At 47.0% G+C, this 20,913-nt stretch overlaps 2 protein-coding genes across 7 annotated transcripts in view; both read right to left on the bottom strand.

Annotated features, from left to right (window-relative positions):
- The window catches only part of Tiam2 (TIAM Rac1 associated GEF 2), a 201,320-nt gene extending 187,248 nt beyond the window's left edge, over nucleotides 1-14,072 (bottom strand). Inside the window, exon 1 of one of the 2 annotated variants that reach the window (XM_039099650.2) lies at nucleotides 13,874-14,072. The gene's annotated coding sequence lies outside the window, so the exon portion shown is untranslated. The remainder of the gene's footprint in view (nucleotides 1-13,873) is intronic. The other variant, NM_001427474.1, reaches the window with a different exon arrangement.
- A 2,287-nt stretch (nucleotides 14,073-16,359) lies between these two features.
- The window catches only part of Scaf8 (SR-related CTD-associated factor 8), a 188,191-nt gene continuing 183,637 nt past the window's right edge, over nucleotides 16,360-20,913 (bottom strand). For 4 of the 5 annotated variants that reach the window (XR_010062890.1, XR_010062896.1, XR_010062888.1 and 1 more), the window contains one exon: nucleotides 16,360-18,800. The gene's annotated coding sequence lies outside the window, so the exon portion shown is untranslated. The remainder of the gene's footprint in view (nucleotides 18,801-20,913) is intronic. The other variant, XR_010062884.1, reaches the window with a different exon arrangement.

The following is a 20,913-nucleotide window of genomic DNA, read 5'->3' as shown; positions in this document are numbered from 1 at the left end:
GACAGGGTTTCTCATTGAACTGCAGCTCATCAATTCATCTAGGCCGGCTGGTCAGTGAAGTCCAGGGATCCTCTGTCTCGTCCCCACAGAGCCAGGTTACAGAAGCACAAGTCTGACTTTTTATTTGGACTCTGAGGATCCAATCCCAGGTCCTCGTGTTTGTGTGGTAGCCCATTTTCCCCAAGTGCTCTAAACCACACTTCTAAGCTCTGTTCTGGTCTACACCTCTGACTTCTTGACTCAGAACTCTCTTGTTCTTGAAAGGCAGCAGAGCATCCTGTTTGGTCTGAGCAGGGCAGATGGTTTGCTCACGGGGGAAGGAGTCATGGAGAAGGAGCAGACAAAACAAGCATATGCTTAACTGTAATCATCTCTGTCACTCTGGACCTGCTCAGCCAAAGAAATGCCTTTCTTTCAGTTACAAAAAAACAAATTTACAGAAGATATCCCATAATATAGAATACCAAGAACCTACAATAGCATATTCTGGTACACATCAAATGACCAAACACCAGAGACAAAAGAACAGCAGTGGGAGACCACATGAACAAGAGCACCCTACACTCACACCATCCATACAGAATCATGTTTCATTCATTATCCATCTCATGACGAACCTCGTGATCACATATAAATAGTTGGCATTAAAACCCAGCAAAGCAATATAGAGCATTTTCTCCTTGCCTTAATGAAATAATGAAATAATGAAAAATAAGTCACAGTGCAAACTAAATAAAACTTTCAGGGTTCGGGGCAGGGCTGGGCTCCATGACCGAGCATTCGCCGAGCATGTGTACAACCCTGGGTTCCATCCTCAGGAGGAGCAGGTAAGACAACACAGAAAGTAGAGTTCCTCTCTAGTAATCTTACAGAAGGAACAATGAAGAGAACTACTTAGTCTGCATATGGTGTGGCTCTGAGAGAAACTCTAGCCTGCTTAACTGAGGGAGGACATTAAGCAAAAGGCCAGGTCAGTACACCTCAGAGAGAACAAACTCTGGCTTAGCAATCAATGTGTAGAAAAGAAGGGACGAGGGGTTGGGGATTTAGCTCAGTGGTAGAGCACTTGCCTAGCAAGCGCAAGGCCCTGGGTTCAGTCCCCAGCTCTGAAAAATAGAAAAGAAAAAAAAAAAAGAAAAGAAGGGACAAAAATATTTTTGAAAGGCAGATATTTATAAAAATGGGGCATGGGTATGACTAGTAAAAATGGTGTACAAACAGACTTTGTGGACATTAGTTCATGGTGGAAACATGCATTTCTTCTTAGTGTTCTTGCTGGGAACTTCAATACACTGACATGTCACGCTTTAGGATGGGCTGGGGACGAATATGAAGGTGTGTGTGACTCTGTGGCCATAACTACATGCTCTCTAGCCCAATGCTCGTGCTTCCAAGTGCCTTTAGTGAGCACGGTGAAAAGCTGTGAGGACTCCTCCAGCAGCACTCAGAGCCCCACCTCTTCTGATGGAAACTGTCAACCATCCATCTCCCTGGCTGATGGTGGGATGCGGTGTCACAGATAATTCAAGCAGCTGTCAGAGTTGCACAGTGCTGAGGATTCCATATGGCCTGTGGAAGACACACATGTGCTCTAAGCCCTTCCCCCTCCATAGAACAAGCTGGGAGGAATGAGGCAGACACACTGGGACTCCGTCCCAGATCTGTGCTGCAATATGTTCATATACGACGTCCACACTCCATGGCATAGGAGAGCATCATCTGAAAAGGCACGTGAACATGCCTCGTGGTACAGCTGACACACGTAGGGAAGTGTCATGGACCCTCAAACCCCAGGTCTGAAATGTAAAACTTCCTAAGCACTGACAAAGCCCACAAAAGGTTTCCGGATTACCTACGGCATGTCCAAGAGCACAGATGACCTCAGACAACTGTGGACTCCCAAACCCAGCCATCCCACAGAAGCAATGACCACTAGCAAATATATCAGACTCAGATAAGTTCTGTCATCCACTCCAGGGAGATGTGTGGGAAGCAGGAAGAAAACCCACAGAAGACCAAACTGCTGGGTGAGGAACCTGATTCTCTCCCCACCAGCCCCCAAAATGAATCCAAATTCACACTGTCCCTTCCTGTCCTTCACGATTCTGATGCCTTGGGGCATCTGAATGTTACAACGGAAGAACTTTAAAGATGGGTGGGAAGGTAGTGTGTGTGAGAAGAATTTATAATAGCACTAGAGAAACTGCGCTAGCTAACTTTATACATATCACAGTCATGAATTAACTGGGTCTGGTTTATGGCTGTTTTTAATCTCAGCCCATCCAGCCCAAAAGTAGAATGTTTTTCCTAAGATTGCTTTCAACCAGAAGCTCAGTAGAAGGAGGGGGAAAATCAAAATATGATAAGATTCGTCTTCCCTTCCTGCTTTGTGAACAGCCTTTGGCTTAGTTAACTCTCACACTAAAAACAGGATGAAAAAAAAAATGCTGCCACGGAGCCAGGTGTCACACCTGCTCTCCCAGAATGCGAAGGCTGAGGAAGGAAGGCCATAAGTTCAATCACACCCCCGAGGCTACGGGGACAGGTCAAAGCCAAGCAGCACAAAGAATGACACCCGTCTCAAAAAAATTATTAATAATAATCAAAACCAGCCTGGCCTACCTGCACAGAATTATAATTTGAGCTGCCTGGCAGGCTAAGGCAAAAAGATTATAAGTTCAAGGCCAGCTTGAGCGACAGAGAGAGTCAGAGGGAGGCTAATGATCCCTCTCTGGAAAGGCTGTAAAGGGGACAGTGACATCAGCAGGATTATTTGCCTAACATGTACAACACAGCAGTCTCTAGTCCTAGCACCACCCCTCCCCCAAAATGGCCTTGAAGGGAGGGGTTCCACACTACGGGGGAGGTACAGAGAGAAACGGGACCAGAAACACAATGTTTACAGGAACCTCGTCTTGAAGAAAAGAGCACCTCTTCAAAATTGTGGGCCCTGCTCAAACACTTCATGGTTCTATTTAAACACCCCCTCTTTTCTTTCTACAAAGAAAACCCCTGAGTATCAGCCTGGATATATTTACAACACTCCCCTTGGAGGATGACCAAGGTCTACATTTGGTTTTAAAAGATGGTTCTTCCTACATGGCAGCTATCTCGAAAGGCCAAGACACACATTCAGAGGAGCCCAGCCTCTCGTTAACATTTTCCAAGCATACAGTAGCTATGCCATTTGGCACTCACCACAACCCCTCCCGAAAGCACCCAAAGACTGCCAACTTCCCTGTGCTTTTTTACAAGAAGAATTCTTGAAAAAAAAAAAAAAGCATCTATTTGCAGAAGAATTCCACTTTTACTGGGATGGCCATCAAAAGTTTACTGTCCCCCGCAGGGAGTCCACTAGTTTTTAGTGACTTGGCCCAATATCAAAACAGCTGCAATTAAATGGAGTTGTGCGGGTCAGATAAGATATTAAAACAGAGGGCTATCCCCATGGAACTAAAATCATGCTTAGCACATGTTCGAGTTACATACGCCGCCCAGGGCAAACGACTGTGAGACGCACCTCCCAGGAGGAAAAGTAGGTCAACTCAACTCCCTGAGCTAGTCACTAGGCCTCAGCACAGAGCAGAGCTGGGCTGAAGCAACTGTCCAGGCTGCTTCAAAATTCCAACCTCATACTCAATGACTTTAATGGGAGACAAAGCTGAGAGTCACAAGGGTGACAAATCAGGGTATGCAAAACTTGAGACACTTTAGGATCACGGTGGCTCTGCAGCTTGGGCCTAAGGGAGAAAACGAATTCACGCACCAGACGATGCCCTGTCCTCAAGGTTTCCCTACCAGTGCGAATCCTACAGTTCCCACGAGCTCCTTAATGACAGGCTCATCTTAAAAACAGGAACCTTTTGATATCATTTCATGTGTCAGAGGGATCACCGATGACTAACAAGGCCTGCAGAGACGGTTTCTAAATTTAATCAGTGTTTGTAGCTCTTCCCAAGGTTTAAGAAAACAAACCCATCAAGTGTATGCTTGCCACAGAAGCACTGGGATGGATGGAGAGGTTCAGGGCAAGCCTGGACCACGTGGCCATAGCTGGAGGCAGTGAATGGGGGACAAGAAGGTGGGGGCAGAGACAGAAAGGGAAAAGGACAGGGAGGACGTTACCCAGTACAAACCTTGTCACCTGTGAGTCACAGGGGAGCTGCAATAGTTTCATGGATTTGCTGCCCCAATGCAATGGTAAAAATGTTAAGGTTGTCATGGAGATCTCTATGTGGCTTAAATTCCTACCAACCACACATTCCTACCATAAATGCGTCTGCAGTCATGGCATAGGAGCACTACAAAGAGGGGTGGGGGTGGGGTACACAAACGTCAGTGCGGCTATGTTGCCTCCAAGGGTTCAGCCTCACATCTGCTGGGCAGCACCAAAAAACAAACAGTCCTCAGCTTCCCAGTTGTCACTTAGGGTACATGGGCAGGAGGGCTCAATGGGCACAGAGCTTTGCTGTGCAAACATGAGGACTTGAGTCCAATCCTCAGTACCCATGGGACAGAGTCAAGAACAATGGCAAGAAATAAAAGATTTGGGGGGCTTTTGGGAGGGTTTTTTTTTTGGTTTGTTTTTTGTTTTGTTTTGGTTGTTGTTGTTTTGTTTTGAGGCCAGCCTGGGCTACATAGTAAGACTGTATCTCAAGGGAAAAAAAATTAGGATAGAGGCCTCAGCAAAGAAGAATACTTGTTGCTCTTGCAGAGGACCTGGGTTCAGTTCCCAACACCTACATGGCATCTCACGACCACCTGTAACTCCAATTCTAGAAGATCTGGTGCTTCTCCTGGATTTGGCAGAAGCCAAGCATACATGCAGTGCCCTTACACGCATTCAGCCAAAACACTCATCTGCACATAATAATAATTGCCTTATTAAAGTGACAGTATGGGGCCAAAAAGGTGGGTGGGTGCAAGCCTGACACCATGAATTCAGTCCCCAAAGTCACAGTGAAGAAGAGAATGTGTGAAAAGATAGCATGTACCCATGCACACACAGGGGGAGGGAGAGTAGAGGGAGAGAGAGCGCTCAAGCAATAGGGCACAATAACAAAATAAAGAAGGGACTAGGGATACAGCTCAGGGGGTAAGAACCCTGGCCACACATGGACCACAGTCTACACCCCAGACTCACACCATGGCTGCCCATGTGCCTATAAACCTCAGTGCTGTGGGGGTAGAGACTGTAGAATTTTCTGGCCACTGCTCTAGCTCCAGGTTCAGTGAGAGACTCACACCAGCAGAGAGTGGTCGGACTTTGTAGGACCCGCGGTGACTCGTAACTGGTCAGAGAGGCAAGAATCCATGACTGTTGACTCATGTGTGTGTGTGTGTGTGTGTGTGTGTGTGTGTACAATGTATATGTGCACATATTCACATGTATTTACATGCACATAGAGGTCAAAAGTTATTCTTCACCTAGGTTGTTGAGACCTCACACTGATCCTGAAGCTCTCTCATTTGGCCATGTGGGCTGGACAGTGAGCCCCAGGGATCCCCTGTCTCTTCCCACCCCAGCACTGGGGTTAGCACAGGCCCCCATGCACAGCTTTTTACACGGGTGCTAGGGATTCAAACTCAGGCCCTCTTGATCGAATGGCGAGCTCTTTACTGATTGAACGATCTCCCTGACCTTAAATGGAGTCATTTAACCAGAAACAAGTTTTCCTTCTTAAAAAATGGTTTGAATTGGATAATTTCTAAAGTATCTGTTGGCCCAAAATACATAGATTTCATTAAAGTTATACAGGATGGCACCTGTGAACAAGACACATTCTATCACACTATCAATGTTATCTATAGTTTACAAAAATTTGTAGTAACATCTGCTGGACACGGGTAGCTGTAGCCTATAAATTATATTTTGAAATGATTCAAGAATGGTTCATGTGCTGTATAAATGGGTAGAGGGCTTCCTTTAGACAATGGGAATCACACAAGGTGTTCTTCGGTGCCGAAGGTAGCATATATGAACACCCACTCATTCAGTGATTTTCTGAGTGTGCCCAGCGTTGGCTGTCAGCTCAGTTTTTTGGGAATTTTCTAACTCCTCAGATTTACCAGGCCATCAAAATTCTGAGAGCTTAAAAACAAAATAAATGCTGCCATGAAATGACATCTCCACACACATTGAGACCCCAGCAACAACAGACTTGGTTCCAGGCCCAATGTCTTCATACACTTACGAGACTAACAACAGCCAGACACAGTAACCTCTCTAAACAAATTTTAAGGTAGGTAATTTTTAAAACTCCAATTGCACAGGTAGCTGGAGTTGAAGCAAAGCAAACCTCCTCTTGCTGGTGTCCTTTCCAAAAGGGGTCTTCACTGAAGAGGTAAAATGGCTTCAGTTACTACAAAGTGCCATGTTCCTCAGGGAGACATTTCTAAACGTCTCTCACTGTCAACAGTGATATTAATATATAGATTATATTATCATATAGTTATATTAATATATAGATTCTTTTTCTTAGGGGCCAGACATATCTCATTAAAAAAAGGTCGAAAGCTTCTGTTAGACGTAGATCAACCATGAGCGTTAGTGTTGTAGGCTGATCTTTCCCTATAGGCCCTACTGCTGAGCTAATGTAATGACCTCAAACTCTACCACTCAGCTCTGCAAACTCACCTATGTGGTTGGATCTTCATAATCCTATGCAAGCCATTCCACACAGATACCACAAAAAAAGTACAGGGGAGGCGATGTGGGCTCTGTGCCTTCCTGCTCCCTCTCCAGGGAGTGTCCGTAAGACACATCTCTCACCCATGATAGATGTTTTTCTTTTTTTGTTGTTGAGACAATCTCACTGTGTAGCCCAGAAAACACTGGAAATCTCTCAAGAGCTGGGTTAATCTCCCCCTCAGGAAGAAAAGGCCTTTAAATGTTAAAAAACATAATCTGTCAAATGAATGAAAATTCTATTCTAGACTAGAATCCAGACCTACTGATGCTTGATAAGGACACTGCTACTGCTCAACACTTCAAAAATGGGTAACTCTTCTTTTTAATGTCGACATTTTACTATTGGTAAGGACCATTAAAAGAGTCAGGGATTCACACCTCGGGAAACCACTCAATGGATAATGTGCTTGCCATACAAGCATGAAGAAATGAGTTCAATTTCCTGGAATGGAAAAAAAGGGAGGGGGAGTTGCATAGCCACACATCCAGGAGAGCCTATAATCTGAGACTGGGAAGGCAGACATAGGAGGAGCCTTGGAGGTTACTGACCAACCAGCCTGGTTGATTTCGAAAGCTCTAGGTTCAGTGAGAGACCCTGAATCAAAAAAAGACAAATGAAAACTGTCGAGGGCCTGGAGAGATGGCTCAGTGGTTAAGAGTACTGGTTGCTCTTCCAGAAGCCCTGAGTTCAATTCCCAGCACCCACATGGCAGCTCACAACCATCTGTAACTCCAGGAACCAACACCCTCACACAGGCATACATCCATGCAAATCAGCAATACCCATTTTTTAAAGTATTTTTAAAAAGTAGAGATGTAAGGAAGACGTCTAACATCAACCTCTGTCCTCCACATGCATGTGTACATTTGCGCACCCTAGCACACATGTAAGCAAACACATACATGCTCAGATTTGACAAAGGCTCTCTGGATCTTGGTTGAGATGGTATCTCGTCAGGTATGTTCAGCCAACACCACATAAATGGACACCACCATTTTGCCAGCATTTTCAAAAGTTCTGGGCTCTATGTGGAAAGGATGCACCAGTAAAATAAGCAAACTAGTTCCTGTGTGATAGGAAGTTACCCACGGAGTACAGCACGGGGTGCTATAGTAACAGACTCAAACCATGTGAGAAAAGTACCCAGGGTGCTCATAGGGCATCCTCTCCTTGGGCTCTATGGTCTTATGGAGAACCAGAAAGGGCACGAAAGACAAGCCAGTAGAAGAAACGTAATGACAGCAGAGAGGAGAGAGGAAGGGAGAGAACAGCGAATACGGCCCTGTTCCTTGCAGGTTAGATTGCGTTTGCTTTGTTTTGTTTTTTTGAGAGAGACAAGGATGGCCTTCATCTCCTCATCCTCCTGCCTCCACCCCCAGACTTCTGAGACCACAGGTGTGTATTGTCAAACCCAGGGCTTCGCACAGGCTAGGCAGGCACCCTACCAACAGTCACATCCCTAGGCCCCCGAGCTATAGGAAAGGAATGCTGCACCAGAGCAAAGCTCTGAATTTTAAAGTGAAATTAAATAATGCGCTAGAGCTCGACTGTCTGTTTTAAAGCCAGAGGGAAGCCTTAACTCACACCTCTTTAAGGATCTGTCCACAAACTGTTGACAAAAGGCCCTTCAGCAACCTCCTTCCACATGATCAGTAATAGTGACTCTTAAAGACCCCAACACCAGGAAAGTATAACCAATGCTGCGGGCCAGATTCCGTCGCTCGGCTACAGACCTCATAAAGGGAAACCACACAGGCCAATCCCCGGCAAGACGAGGGCAGAGAGAGCTGGCCGGAGCCAGGCACACATGACTCAAGATGGGAAGAGCCCGCTGTTCCTGGCCTCCATCAACTGTGGTTGGGCACTTTCTGTTCACTGTTCAGTGATAATGCAAAATCCGGCTTCCAAATTGTAGGTAGCTTTCACCGTGATCACTCTCTGATTTGCTTACACCGGGCATCTATTCTAGGCAATTTCATAACAGTGTGAACCTGGGTGCCCATCCACTGGTCACTGCCTTCTGTGACTGATGGAGGTGAGCAACCCAGATACTATTTTTCTGCAGGATGTCTTCCTCCCTGCCCTCTGAGTTCATTTTACCTCAATAGTTCTGGCCTCTCCCTCCTTGTCTGTCATCAGACCTCCGTGGATCATACTACTGGAAACTGACCTCACTGGCAGTCTTGCCTCTCCAAAAACACTGCAGATTATCTCCAAAGGGACCTTTCAGCATGCAAATCTGACCTCTCTCTCCTCCCCAAGCATAACCATTGGCTCTGGGCTGGCACTGCTCACTGGTGCTCCCTACCGAGCACCTGAAGTTCTCTTACGCAGCTCATGTTTGCGGCTTAACAAGGTTGAATAACACACTGTGGCACTGCACTCAACCCCTGTTCAATGCTGAAGGAGAACTGGGTGTGGTATGCTCTCCCCCACCCCGACCCCCGTCAGCCCACACCGCCTTGTTTCTCTTTATTCACAATGCTGCAGTTTCCCTGAGTCTTGTCCCAATGTTTGCAAAATGCTTTCACGCTTGCGGTCTTGTGTGAACCTTCTTACAACTGACACGTCAATGAGAACACTCAAGGAAGGACTAAGGTTGTCAAACATGGACCCTCAGGACCAGACTTTCTCCTATGTGCCTTGTAGTCCCAACTTCTGGCTCCTTTCTAGAAAATAATCCATCCAGTATAGTCCAATGTAGACAGACAGACATCTCACCTGTGTGCATCCTGTGCATTTTACTAGACAAAGGCCAAATTCCACCCACTGCTGTCAATTCCAGAGAACTGTAGCTTGCTTCCTATCCTGTAGCCCACTCACACATCTGTCCCTCCATTCAGGAGACAGTTGGCAGCAGCGGACATTTGGTGCTGGCCATGGTCCTTGTCCTGAAATCTTAAGACTTGGTCTACACTTCCAAAATGCCCCTGATAAGCCAAGGACAGAAAGTAGAGAATGCTTGCTGTTCATACAGGAGCTTGGATAAACAAAGTGACAAACCAGAAGCCAGTAAGCTGAGAGCTCACCAGGGCTGTGTCCCTTTAGGAACTTGTTGACTGGGACAAGTTCCTGGCACTCAGTTTCTTTATCCACAAAATGAGAGAATGGTGTGTGTTATCTTTAACGTTATTTCAATGTGAAGAATCCCATAAAATACAAGATTCCATTTAGCCAGATGGCCACAGTGACAGCTACCACATATATACAGCACAGCACAGCACAGTTTCATACGTTTATAAGATGATCCCTGTGCCTCTTGTAGCTTGAACAAAGGCTTCTATCAATTATCCCACAAATCGATGTGTTAACTGCAAACCTGGAGTGTTGGTAAGATTCTACTGCAAACTGCCCATACGTCTGAATCTGTATGAACAGAGCGTGGTGCTAAATCATCCCACTGTGGGCACTAAATAAATCAGGCAAGACGCTCTTCTTACTGCCTCTTTACTTCTGTGATGCATCACTTTGAGGTGACTTCCAAAATTGCCCCATATAAAATACACTTTAATCCTATTTATTGGCCCATATTTACAAAAGTGATGTCTCGCCCAGCCTTAACTTCTAAGTCTTGCAACAAATTTCTCCCCAAATCATGAACAGACATGAAAACTTGGGTGCCTGGAAAGGTGGTTGGCTAAAGACAGTCACGTGATACACAGCTGATTGGTGGGAGACAGCCACGTGCTGCAAGGCTGATTGGCTGAGGAAGTCACATGCTACAAGGTTGACGCCTGCCTATGGATCCTTCCATAGTCTTCAAAGACATATGTCTGAGCATCACTTGAACAGCCAGACATAAACACTGGACAAAGTGCATTTCTATACCCCTACAGAAAAAAAGAAAATCTGTCCCAAAGTGTTTCTTTGTGGTGCTTATTAGATATATACTCACTTTTCCCACTTGCCCAGAAACACTGATTTGCAGTGATCTGTGGTGACTATAGAAGTAGGGCGGGGCCTGGGCAGTGACCCACATTGTGCCTTTTAGTGAATTACAAGAGGAGTCTTCTCCCAGTGTAAACCTGGGGCTTGGCAAATTGAGTGTGAATTGATTTTAGACTCTGCTCACCCGTGGGTAAGGTTTACCTTGTACAACGAGCAAACACGCACATGGGGACCGTGCACGGTTGACATGACAAAATGCATGGGTTTAAACTGTGGCCTAGTACAGGTACTGACAACTAGACGAGAAGATGTCAGCTTGCCAGGGGACGTGGAAAAGGAACCATCCTGGCGAAGATATTTGACTGACACATGATGGATGTGTGAGTAATCAACAGATGGAGGAGAGAGTAAGAACTGTGTAAGCAGAATGCTGGTTCCTTCCAGATAATGGCCTGGAAATGACAAGTTGCAGTGGGACGTGTCTGGAGCAGCCAGTCTGCCTGCACTCCTGAGAGAGGAGGGGGAGGAGGAAGCAAAGGCTGGCGGGGCCTCATTATCAAGAACCTGACATGGTTTAGGGCCTGGCTTTGTGGACTGGGTTTGTCGCTGCCTCTTTTTGGTTGTAATGAGCTCTCTGTGGCTCTGGCTAATCTTGAACTCACAGAGACTCACCTACCTCTGCCGCCACCCAAGTGCTAGGAGCTAGTGTGTGCCACCATGTTGTGCATGATCATGGGTTAAGGCTTGGCTTTGCTATGTAGCCCAGGCAGACCTACACCAAAGCATCCTCCTGCCTCAGCTTCCTGAATACTGGAACTACAGGAGTGCCCTACCATGCCTCACCCTCTCATACCTTTTATGGGATGTTAGACGTGGAAGAGGGGGCCCTGTTGGAGATTGCTTGGCTACTGTAAATAGCAAACTCCTTTTCAGATATACCTCACCATTATTTTTTTTCTACCCATCAAAAAAGACCTTTGCATGGGGTTGGGGATTTGGCTCAGTGGTAGAGCGCTTGCCTAGGAAGCGCAAGGTCCTGGGTTCGGTACCCAGCCCCGAAAAAAAAGAAAAGAAAAAAAAAAAAGACCTTTGCCACCCTAAAGCAACAGGTTTCTATTTTCCTTTCAACTGGGGGTGGGGGTGTCAATGATCTGAAAATGTGCTTTTTAAAATTAATCTTAATATTAGACTTTTTTGGGTTTTTAAAAATATGATAATCTTTTTTAAAGCCATCTACTTTTTCACTAGTGTGTGTGTGTGAGTGTGTGTGTGAGTGAGTGTGTGTGTGAGTGTGTGTGTGAGAGTGTGTGTGAGTGTGTGTGAGTGAGTGTGTGTGAGTGAGTGTGTGTGTGAGTGTGTGTGAGAGTGTGTGTGAGTGTGTGTGAGAGTGTGTGTGAGTGTGTGTGAGTGTGTGTGAGTGTGTGTGAGTGTGTGTGAGTGAGTGTGTGTGAGTGAGTGTGTGAGTGTGTGTGGGTGTGTGGGTGTGGGTGTGTGTGTGAGTGAGACTGTGTGTGTGTGAGAGAGTGTATGTGTGAGTGTGTGTGAGTGTGTGAGTGTGTGTGAGTGTGTGTGTGTGTGAGTGTGTGTGAGTGTGTGTGTGAGTGGGTGTGAGTGTGGGTGTGTGAGTGGGTGTGAGTGTGGGTGTGAGTGTGTGTGAGTGTGTGAGTGTGCAAGTGTGTGTGTGTGTGTGTGTGTGTGTGTGTGTGTGTAGGAGGAGCAAGAGGTCAGAAGGGAATCGGGTCACCTGGAGCTGGAGATACAGACAGTTGTGAACTGCCTAACATGAGGCTGTAGGAATCACACTCAGGTTCTATGCAAAAACAGTTATGAGCTCCTAACCACTGGGCCATTTCTCCAGTACCACCTGGCCTGCCCTGCCCACCCCACCCCACCCCTAGTTCTTTTCTTATTCCTTTTTTTGTTTGTTTGTTTGTTTGTTTTTTGAAACAGGTCTCATTGTGTAGTCTTGGATGGCCTCGAACTCAGAGATCTGCTAGATTAAATATGTGTGCAGCTAAAACTACAACTTAAAGCATAAAAGAAAGAAAGAAGGGAGGGAGGGAGGGAAGGAAGGAGGAAAAGAGAAAGACAGGAAAGTGGTTGAAAAAGCACACGTGCACTCGTTGGCTACGCAGGCGCAGGCGGTACTCCTTACTCCCAGCACATGATCTGTACCTTTAAGAAACGTGTAAGTCGTCCCCAGCTCCGAAAAAAAGAACCAAAAAAAAAAAAAAAAAGAAAAAGAAAAAAAAAAAGAAACGTGTAAGTCATTTCAATAAAGCTCTTAAAGACATTGTTTTCAATCTTGAATTGGAGACATCAGGTGTTATGTGTTAAATGAGGTTCGTACCTAAAAGGTAGAAGGCGAGAATCTTGGCGCTCCGCACCAGGAGTGTACACTTGTAGCACACCGAGTCTACCTGGGAATGTCACCTAGCGGCTTCTCTTCCAGCAGCTTCGGAAAACTGCAGGAAAACTTCCCCTGAATGGAATTATCTTCGCTATCAAGCAGCTTCTCCCATCCATAATATAAAGTTACCCTATCTTTCTTTTCTTTCTTTCTTTCTCTCTCTCTTTCTTTCTTTCTTTTTTTAAGTAAGGAAGGCCATGGAAGCAGCACGTCCATATTAAATTTCCGGTCTCAGAGATAAAAACTCCTCGCGCAATTCTATTCGCTACACTTTGCTGCTGAAGAATGGACCCTTTTCTCCCTGAACTGTTTGTGGTAAATACGATCCATCAGGGACACAGTGTTGTCGGCTTTCACAGAAACTTGGCACCGCAGCCGGCGGGGAGCCGCACGGGTCTGGGTGGTCGCAGTGAGAGCGATCTTCGCCGCTCCCCATCCCGATGGCCAAGCCCAGAATGCTCACCTTCTCCCTGCTACGCCCTTCTCCCCTGGGCGCAAGGAGATGGGAGCTGATGGGGATGGACTGCGCCGCCACCTCCAAACCTGGATGGCACAGTTGAACCCTAATTGTATTCGTGCCACGCGTGGGGCAGGGCAAGACCTCACTTCTGAGTCTTCTGGAAAGGGATTCTGCCCTGAGCCAAGCTGGACAAGAGAGAACACGAAGCCGCTGAGGACTGCCACCCTCCCGGACGGAGCAAAGTGGCCCCGCCGCGCCCCTAATTGCCTCTGCAGCCGGCGGGGAGGAGGGATGAGCCTGGCCCACTGGTGGAAGCTGGGACTGTGCTTGCAGCACCCCATAGCAGGACCCCGGTAGACCATGCGAGACAACCCAGCCGCGGAGCGGCGCCCTCGCCGGCGTCCCCGCCTGCGGCGCCCTTACCTCGTCCAAGTCCCAACACAGAGGACCGGTCAAGCCCCGCTCTGCGACCCGTAGCGAGGCCCCGCGGGACACAGGGCACACTCCGGAAAGTTTTCTCCGTCACTTTGTTCTCCGCTCGCTGAGCCCGCGAAGGTCAAGGTTTCTCTAGCTCCGCACTGCTCCAGTGAAGCCCGATCGGCGGCCACACCTTTCTACGCGCCGCTCGCCCCGCCCCGCCCCGCCCCGCCCGGACACGCCCTTGACACGCCCCTCCCTCAGAGATTCGCCGCCAGCCTCCGGAACCACGCCACGCCTCCCGGCCCCGACCCCCTTCTCTTGCTGGACTGACTCCATGGACACATTACATCCCCAGTTACCAAAACAACTCTCAGCTTGGAGCCAGCCAGTTACTGTGGCCCAGACCGCAAACTGCGAAGCGCGCGCGATCCTGGCTCTCCCTGTGCTGCAAAAAGGTTTCCTACGGTCCCACTAAGAGCAGCTCAGAAGCACAGGTCTCCACCAGGGAAGAGGCCACCCATCTTCCTGAAAGGCAGGGTTGAGTTGGGCCACCCAGAGTCCTGCAAGGCTTATTAGGCAAACCTGAGGGAACCAGTGAGCCCACGTGAGTGGAATGTGTTTGCATGCTGGGACCACCATCCTCTCCTGTGACCCGATGGCTCCACATCAGAGAGGAGAGAGAAGGGACCATGGATGTGGTGGATGTAGGAAACGTTCGTTGGGGAGAAGTCTACCTATTCCTTATGGCACCACAGACAAACGGAAGTGGGATTCCATCAAAAACCAACTTGGGGAACCAAGGGGTTTATTGGGCTTACTTACAGAACAGGAGTGAGTGTAGGTGACCCCCAAAGCAGCCCCACCCCAACGTGGATTACTCATAGCTGCATATTTAGAGTCCCCCTCAGTTAACCTCCCATGCCTGTAGACTCTGGGACCTCTCAAGACCGAGTCTACTCTCAATTCCAGCTGGCTGGATGGTACAGGAGGGAGTAACTAGAATCTCAAGTGAAGGTCCAAAGACCCTTTCCACCCACTCCTTCTGTGAGGGAACACTCCCGGTCAACAGGCCTGACCTGGGGGGGGGGGGTCACAGCAGCTCTTAGGCTGTTAGACTGAGGATAGCCGTCTACACCGATGTTCTACTATGGTCCCCCAAGATAAAGGAACCAATGGGAGACTAGCTGTAGAGGATCATCACAGCAAATGCATATGGAATTAAGTGGGCAGGGTGTGTGTGTGTGTGTGTGTGTGTGTGTGTGTGTGTGTGTGTGTAGAGATTGCTCAGTGGTTAAGAATGCTTATGTTTGTATACAGCCAGGTTTCCAGCACCCACATAGCAGTCACAACCATTTATAACTTCAGATCCAGGGAATCAAACTCCTTCCTCTGACCTCAGAGAGCATAGAGACCAAACACTCATACACGTAAAAAATAAGCTTTTAAAAAATGTAAACACGAAAGGAGCTGAGGAGAGAGCCAATGACCCTCCATATGAAGGAGAGAAGAAAATAGCCCTCCTAACCTGAGATCTACCATCATGAGTTCTGTGACCTCACCATGTGTATGTACATGTATATGTAACATACAATAAATGAATATATATTAACACATATTTTCGATTATAAAAGTAATGTGTCAGGCCGGAGAGATGGCTCAGTGGTTAAGAGCACTGACTGCTCTTCCAAAGGTCCTGAGATCAATTCCCAGCAACCACATGGTGGCTCACAACCATCTGTAATGGGATCTGATACCCTTTCTGGTGTGTCTGAAGACAGCTACAGTGTACTCATATACATAAAGTAAACAATTTTTTAAGTAATGTGTTTGTTGTACAAACTTACAAAAGTACCTATTGTTAGCATTCTTTCTAGGCTCTGCCCCACAGTTACCTGGCAACAGCCAGGTATGCCTGATTCATTATAAAAGGGACTGTTTGCCCCTCCTCAACCTCTTATTCTCTGTCCCATCTCTCACCATTTCCCTCCCCGTCTCCTCACGTTTTCATGGCCTGCCTCTACTCTCTTCTCTCTTCTCTCTCCTCTCTCTCTTCTCCTCTCCTCTCCTCTCCTCTCCTCTCCTCTCCTCCCCTCTCCTCTCCTCTCCTCTCCTCTCCTCTCCTCTCCTCCCCTCTTCTCTCCTCTTCTCTCTCTCTTCTCCCTCCCTCTCTCTCTCTGCCTTTCTCTGTCTCTACTACTCCCTTCCCAACTGCCCATGTCCTAAATAAACTCCATTCCATACTATCTCCATTATGTGCCTGGTCTCTCAGGGTGAAGGGATGCCTCAGCATGGGCCCACAGAGGCAGGCACCCCCTTCCACCTCGCCATACCACACCTCTACCAAACATATTCCTGGTTTTCTTTTTTTATTAAACATGACACCTATGACCCAAATGGATGCATCTCCCTCCTTGCTTCTAAAAGCACCTTCTGGGTGGGTAGATATATTAGTTTTCTTGTTGCTGTGACCAATACATGACAAGAAACAATTTAAGATAGGATGGATTTATTTGGGATGATGGTTTGAAGGTGAAATCCATGGGGTGGACTTGTTCATGGCTTTAGCAATACAAGTGGGAAGCAGTGTATTCACATCTCTGTGAACCAGAAAACAGAGATCTAGAAAGGACGACTGTCCTCCAGCTGTCTCTTTCCAGTTTGTTCAGTCTTGGCCCGCTGTCAGTGAATCTTCTCTCCTCTGCCTCTCTGAAAACACATTCACAGACACACCCAGAAGTGAGTCGTCTAGAAAATTCTAAATCTAGTCATTCTAACAGTGATGGTTGACTACCACACTGAGTAACCAGAGTTTGAGCCCAATCCTATGCAAATCAGAGTTTAAGAGAGAGAAGCCATAGAGAAATTTAAATCAATACAAAGTAGTGTTAGCCACATGAGACTTCTAGTTACGAGAAGAAAACCCAGTAGAAAATCGAGCTAGCAAATGCCAGGACTCAAACAGTACATGAGGGGTATCCTCAGAACCCCAGGCCTAGAGAGGGTCTTCTTGGGACTGTTAAACCTGAGGTGAGTTTTGAAGAACTGACTGAGGAGTGGGTCTGTCCAGATAGAGGACTCTGAGGCTCTGCAGTGTCAAGGAACAGCTAAGACACTTTGAAGGAAGGGACTAAGTTCAGAGTGACAGGAGACAAAGAAAGAGAAGCTTGCAAAAGTCAATCAGACACACATGAGCCTACAGGGGTATGATGAGCTCACAACATTAATCCATCAACAGATGACAGCCCTGCCAAAGGATTTAAGTGTGTGTCTGTGGTCAGCTGGAGGGTACATTCAAGAAGAATCTTCTTGGGAGACTATTGGGAAACTAGATCACACTAGTGCTCAGGACACAGTTGAACTTGTATACTTGGAAATAACAGATGTATAGACACGATGCCTAGCCCTCACCTGGCTGCTAGGCCCTAAGTCAACACTATGGGATGAAGAGAAATAGAAAAAGTTCAGGAGAGTTAGCAAAGAGTACTGGGAAAGGGCTGGGGAGGAGAGAGAAGCAAGGAATGGTGCTGAGGTAGTGCTATCTTCACCACGGGTTCATCAGCTTGCGTACATCACACAGCCAAGACCATCCGCTGTTGGTTCTAACTTCCCATGTCCACCCCGGCAGAGGGAAGGACATCATGAAGGTTTCAAAAGACTGCCCCACTCTCTTGACAACCTCCTCAAGTCACAGCCGTCAAGGCACTGGAGCCACTCAGTGGATCTATGCTAAAAGTTAAAGGAGATTGCACCAATGCCACCACAAGCTACCTCTCTGACATCTTTTGCAGACCCTTGGTGCTTAACGTACACAGATTCTAGGGAAGGAGGAAGCCAGTGTGCGCTCTTAATCTCCAGTAACTCAGAACAATTCCTGATACACAGAATGTGCCTGGAAATATTTGGACAACAAATTTTGCTCCTATAACTTGTTCAAGCCAAGGTCAAGCATGGTGGTTCACGTGCTCTATCAGGGATAGAGAGTCTAAAGCCAGTCTTGACTGCATTCGCAAGATTCTATCGAAAGGAAGGGAGAAAGAAGAGAGACAACACACAGGGGGCAGTGGAATCAAACAAGATGTTTTCTATTGCTGTTCAGAATTTTGTTGGAAGTTCTGATCACAGAACACTAAGCCGATATCATCAACACACAGACTGTCCTTCCCTGAACTCCACCCAAAGAGTTTCTTTAAAACACTTTGCTCCCTTTTGGAAGGTCGAGTAGCAGGTTTTTTGTTTCATCACTTCCATCTCACAGCACCTTTCTGCCATGTAAACACTCTGCCTCACATGAACATTGACAACACACAAAGCACACACACACACACACACACACACACACACACACACACACACACACAAGTGTTAAGCCCAGAGGAAATGATTGAGTTGAATTGCTTTCTCCTGGGAGCTCAAACGTACTCTGATTGAAGAAGACACCGGGATCCCCTCGCCGGCTCCTTCTGTTAAGATATGTTTTTCCAGGGATGACAAGATGGATCAGTGGGTAAAAGTGATTGCTGCCAAGAGTGACAACTGGAGTTCAATCCCCAAGCCTCATATGGTAGAGGGAGAGGACAAACCCAGAAAATTCCCTGACCTCCACGCACATGCACACATACACTCTAAATCCGTCAATCATTTTTCAAAGTGCTTTTCCATCACTTGATGCCAAGGACACTCACAGGCTGACACGCAGCCTCCCTTCCAGGACCCCGGGATCGTAGGAAGTGGGCAAGAGCTGTACTGACTCCAGTTCAGCCATCTGTTGGCCACAGCTGGGCAGCTCTGCCAGTGGGTCAAGCTGACTCTGCAGAAGCTGAGCTCTCTGAAGAGCAACCTCTCCCTTCTGATGATGAATGATCAGATGCCAATGGGCCTCTTCTGGCTACTCAGAGGGCTTGGGTGGTTCACTTGACTCTGTCTCTAGTCCCTGCAAGAAAGAAAGATGACAGTTCAGTTGGAGTCTCAAAGTAGCTGATTTTAGTCCCAAGTCTGTTCTGCCTCCTCTTGCCCTCAAACTGTATAGACGGTGTGTAGCTGGGTGGTGTAGCCAGGCGTTTGTGAATTCACGCCCGGAAAAGGTCCTCTCTTCTTTCTCTGGGACTTATTTAGCAGTTCCCCTCCTTCCAGCTGTCAAGGCACTAGCATCTCATTTACACATTCTTCATGGGCCATTGACAACAAGAAAAGCACCCTGTAATGTCACCATCCTAGGAAGAGACCTGGACACTGTCATCTGCAAGCCCCATGCTCCAAAACTCTACAGTCAATTTAAATTAAAACTCAGTGTTTCAAATACATTTATGGTTTGCATTGGGCTGCATTCATGTGGCTCGAAGGCTACAAGTTGAACATGTCTGAGGCATTAGGCCATTAATGGCTCAGACTTATTACGGCCACAGAGAATCCTCCCTAGCCAGGACCACTACCATCCCTACCCTATTCCTGACTGGAGAGCATCCCCAGGGCATCTCAAAGGAGAAACAACAGATCTTAGTAGCTGCTGGGAAAATGCACGTCGTTGTTAAAGAGTGAGTGGGTGGGGCTTCATGTTGTTTGGATTTGTGTTTTGGTGATACAGCCTCACTGTGTAGCCTAGGCTGACCTGGAACTCAATACGTAGCCCAGGCTGGACTTGAACTCATGAACCTCTTCCTTCTGCCTTCAGAGTACTGGGATGGTAGGGGTGTATACTGGTTAGTATTGTGTGTCAACTTGACACAAGCTGCGGTTATCACAGAGAAAGGAGCCTCTGTTGAGGAAATGCCTCCATGAGACCCAGCTGTAAGGCATTTTCTCAACTAGTGGTCAAGGTGGGAGGACCCAGCCCAATGTCGGTGATGCTGTCCCTGGGCTGGTGATCTTGGGTTTTATAAGAGAGCAAGTTAAGCAAGCCAGGGGAAGCAAGCCAGTAAGAAACATCCCTCCATGGCCTCTGCATCAGCTCCTGCTTCCTGACCTGCTTGAGTTCCAGTCCTGACTTCCTTTGGTGATGAACAGCAATGTGGTAGTGTGAGCTGAATAAACACTTTCCTCCCCAGCTTGCTTCTTGGTCATGATGTTTGTGCAGGGATAGAAACCCTGACTAAGACAGGGTGTATCGGTGACTTTATTTATGAGTAGGCTTTGAATGAAGCGGTGTGAATTACCCTTACATCGTCCTGGCCTCTGGGATGTTCAGACTTAGATACCCTGCAGTGCACAGACTTAAACTAGAATCCTTAACCCCTCAAAATGGAAGTTCTAGAAACACTTACACCACCAATTGTCTAAACGAGTGAAACTCGTATTGACTTTGTTCAAGTTTTCATAATGTATAAAAGTATCCTCATAAACCATTTTTAAAATGTAAAAGTTAATATTCCCTAATCAAAACTCAGTCTAAATATGTGGGCCAACATGTAGCTTAGCTGGTAATATGTGCCTAACATGCATGAAGCCTTGAATTTGATTCTCAGCTCCTCATGGTGAAGATGTGGCAACGCATACTTGTAATCTCAGCATTTGGAAGACGAAGGCAGTGGGATTAGAAGTTTGAAGTTAGCCTTAGCCCCACAATGAATTGAGGGCCAGCCTGGGGTACAGGACTTCATGCCTCAAAACCAAACCACCAAATACCTGTGCCAACACTGCTAGCAACATTTGCTCCCCACCTGGCTGTAACGGTTAATTTCACGGGCCCCATCCCAAGATGTGCTGAACTCACAGACTCTCAGGGAAACGCAGAGCCGATTCAGTGTGAGCACACCCTTTGTGCCAGCTATTCTTGGGTGTCGACCCAGCTACATCTGGAATTAAGTAAAACTCAAGTGGCTGGGCTCACCTGTAAGGACATTTTTCGTAATTGAATGCCTAGAAATGGGAAGGCCGACTTTTAATTCACAACGTTAATTCAACACCTTTTGCTGGCAGCCTTTCTAAAGGAAGTGAAAGAAGGAAGCTTGCTTTCTTTGCCTCTGTTCCTCCACTCCTTTACTGGCATTAGAGTCTACTTCTTCAGGATTCAAGTGTATACTAAAAACCAGCTGAGACATCCAGCCTCA

The sequence above is a fragment of the Rattus norvegicus genome, chromosome 1 (assembly GCF_036323735.1).
Source record: "Rattus norvegicus strain BN/NHsdMcwi chromosome 1, GRCr8, whole genome shotgun sequence".
Classification (NCBI taxonomy): domain Eukaryota; kingdom Metazoa; phylum Chordata; class Mammalia; order Rodentia; family Muridae; genus Rattus; species Rattus norvegicus.
The sequence above is the reverse complement of the archived record's forward strand: the minus strand, read 5'-3'. Positions and strand labels throughout refer to the sequence as shown.